This window comes from Octodon degus, unplaced genomic scaffold, assembly GCF_000260255.1.
Source record: "Octodon degus isolate 3935 unplaced genomic scaffold, OctDeg1.0 scaffold00046, whole genome shotgun sequence".
Taxonomy (NCBI): domain Eukaryota; kingdom Metazoa; phylum Chordata; class Mammalia; order Rodentia; family Octodontidae; genus Octodon; species Octodon degus.
In genome coordinates this window covers 11227097-11230851 of record NW_004524622.1, presented here as the reverse complement: position 1 = coordinate 11230851, position 3755 = coordinate 11227097, and positions in this window count along the sequence as shown.

Here is a 3755-nt window from a genome sequence, read left to right as displayed (position 1 = left end):
AGCTGAAGATGACTAACATAAAAAATTGGCCCTGGTGAAATGTGGCCTTTGTTGTGACTGCACCTGAGCATGCAGTTTAGAAACATTTGGATTTGTTTGCAGGAGGAATTTAAGAAAGTTTAGAGAAACCCTACAATGTTCTAAGCAGAATCTGATGTGTGATTCTGGCCAAAGCCCAGAAGACCAGAATCTTAACAGGAGCTTGGCTCAGGAGGTTTTGGTGCAGTTGAACTAGAGGCTGTGTGTGTCACTCTTGAGAAGAAAATTTGTCTCCGTCTTGCACGTGTCCTGAGACGTTGCATAACATGGAGACTAACAACAGTAGACTAGCTGATCTATAGGAGAAGGCTTCAAGACAGACTAAGAGTCAGACTGGCATGGCTACTGTAGGATGCCTTTGGCCAGATTTATAGTGAAACTCAGGGACAAAAGACAGAGCAGAAAAATTCAAGCAACTTAAATTTGCTCCAGAAGGAAGCTTGTACAAAGCTGGGGAAAAGTTAAATGTGGTTGCTGAAAAAATTAGTACTGAGAAAAGGAAGTCATTATTTTGTATCAGTATAATAAAGATGACTTGAAGGTCTTTCGAAATGGCCACACCTCACCAAACACACTCAAGAGTATAAAAGAATGAACTCGTTTGAAGGATTTTGCTTTGAGAAAAGAGCCCCAGGGATCCTTGCTCATTCCGTGACATTTAATGAAGTCCGTCCCTGAGCTGCACTGCCTGGGTTCTTAGAGGTCTCCACAGTCAGAGTCCATGGGCACTAGGATACTACCCAAGTTTATAGCAATCACAACTTCATTCACGTGGTACTGATTTTTCATGCACGTGGAATATTAGATTGTGAAGGAATAGAGGCTTCCACCAAGTTTCAAAGGGAGGTTTTAGAGGCCGAGGGCTACGTCCTTGAGCAGGTGATACACGAAGCTGTGAGTGAAGCTGTAGGTGTAGCAGCGACTCCAGGAGATGCAAATCACAGAGACATAGATCATCTGCTATGGAAAGCCATGAGCAGTGAGCAGGAGTCCACAAGAGAGGCCATGGGGCCGTTGTCAGCAGAGTCACAGGGCCAAAGCTTCAGCCTTAGGTGTCTCACAAAATTGATATTGATGCTGAACAAGGATTTGCTGCCTGGTGGATGTAGATACCAATACTGCAGCCCTGGATTTTCTTTTTTTCAAAAGAAAGAGCTTCATTCTGTGTTTAGCTGGCAAGGAGTTTAGGAAATTGTGAAAAGCTCAGATCCGCTGCTCACTGGTGGTCACAGAGGCTTCATAGGAAGGGCGAGGGGAGACACCGCCTTTTGATTGGATACTATTCAGAGAGACTGTTGCAGGGTTGTCTTAGATAACCATCATCCTCTTCACCAGTCACATGCTTTGTTTTGGGGACAGTATTTTGAGTTTACAACACCAAATATCCTTGAGCTGATACGCTACTTTCTTCTGTATTTGTCCAGTCTTGAAAAGTTGGTTTTCAAAGTTCCTTGAGTGGATCCTAGAGGATTTCCTTAAAAACGGATTGTGTGTTTTGGTATTTAAAGAATTTTTTTCCAAGTGTTCCCAGGCCTAAGTTGATTTCAGAGTTTAGACATTAGCAAGGGTTAGTGTCTCATTGCGAGTTTGATGGGAAAATGCTTCACATTCAAGCTCATGCTGCGTTGTGGAGGATTTAGTTTCCTGCAGACTGGCATATTGAAGGTGGCTGTTTCTTGATGGCTGTTGGTCCCAGGTCACCCTCTGTTCCTTGTCATGTAAGGCTTGTCAGATCAAAACACAGGGGCTTGCTTCATCAAAGCCAACAAAATAAAGAACTATGTGAAAATAGTATGCAATTGTACTTTTAGTTAGAAGCAAGTCCCAAGGTCTATCCACAGGCAAGGGCAGGCAGTAAAAAAAGGATATGAATTCTGGGAGGATGGGCTGGTGGGAACCACCTAGAGATGGTCTGTTGCCGGAGCGATTGACCAAGGGTATCTCTCTGTGCAGTAGGAACAGAGAACACACAGGAAGGAGGGCAGCATTTAGGAAGAAAGGTGGATCAGCTTTGGAGATACCTTTTGAGGTTGGAGAACCAGTGCATCTCTGAGGCTACGTTTTTATATTTATCTTTCCTGAAATAATATCAATGTTGCTGGCCTTCGCATATTATGATACAAGTTTTTTAGAATTAATATTTTAAATGTTTTCCAATTTTATGGAAAACACTTGAAAGGAATTTAAAGACCAACAGAATGCATTCAAATATATAAATTATTTCTCTATTGCATTATTTACCAGCAATGACCTTGTCTATGACTTCAAAAGTTTAGAATGTGTTTTGAATGCTGTGGTTACTGAATTCATCTCTCCAGATACACTCAAATGTCTAATGAGTCTGAATGATAATTTGATTCTTACCTGTCTTCTCAGATGGAATGTTTTTCTTTTGCATTTGAAGAAAATGTTAATTAACACATTTGGAAGATATTTGGCACATTTAGTTGCAAATGCAAACGGCCTAATTTTCTATTCATTGGAATCCTTTGTCAGAGTCATTTAAGTGAGTAACAGGTTTCACTGAGATGTTACCAAAATGATTCAGTTATCCTAAAAGTTCTTCTTCTGTTTCTTTGGGAAGAGTTATATATTACAAATTACTCAAATTGCATTTTCATTTCAGCACCATGGTAACTACTAAGACAATATTTGAAAGGATGGCTATGTTAACTACATTACTGAATTTTCTATACCAGTTTTTTCAGAGAATGTTATCAGCATTTATAGGAACTAACCAGTATTGAGGCTTTGCATTACCTTGAAAGGACACCAGTAAGCAAACTGAGGTATGCTACATTGGTTGAGCTATTGTCCCTTTGCATTACTGTTCCTTTCTTCTCATTTTACGTTTAACTTCTATTAGAGGTGTTTAATCTTTGCTACTGAAAGTCATAGAGGGAGCCATTAATCTGTTGCCTCCTGTGTTCTAAGTGCTTTCTCTCTGCCATTTGTTCTATTCTTCCCAGCAGTTTTATAGGGTAAATATTATTACTTTCCTCTTCTTCTTCTTTCTTCTTCTTCTCCTTCTCATTTTTCTTTTTCTCCTCCTTCCCCTCTTCCTCCTCTTCTTTCTTCTTTCTTCTTTCCTTTCTTCTTCTGACAGGTGATTGATCAAGTGCATTCAGGGACTTTTTAAGTAGGCACTGACTATTGTCTTTAAACAACAGAAAAGAAAAACTTTACAAACTGGCAAAATAGATATAAAATAGTCTACCTGTCTCCAGAGCCCATGATTTTTATATTAAATGATCTTGTCTTTGGTCTGTCTTTCTTATTCAAAGGTCTTGCCTGACTTTAGGAAATGCTGCATGACCTTATGACTGTGGTATGTGTATGTGTGTGTTTATGTATGTGTAACTAAAACAGAAAGAGAGTTGTGAGTGGGGTCAGATCTTTCCATATCCACACTCAAAGATATGTATTAGAATTTGGCCTGGTATGAAGTTGACTAGTTTGTGCAATATTCTCTTCTAAAGGAATATACTTTTCTATAATCTTATAAGAGACAAAAATCTTCTCAGATGGAATAATACTCAAGGATTAAAATGCAAACAGGAATGCATCTCAAGGAGTTAAAATTTCACATGTAAAAATGACTAATAGAAAATCTTCCTTAGAATTCCTGCCCATGTGCATAGGATGGTGGTGGTCTGGAAACTAAAGGCCTAGCCAGGCTTCAGAACGAAAAGCTCAGGAGTGTGTTGCATCTGCTC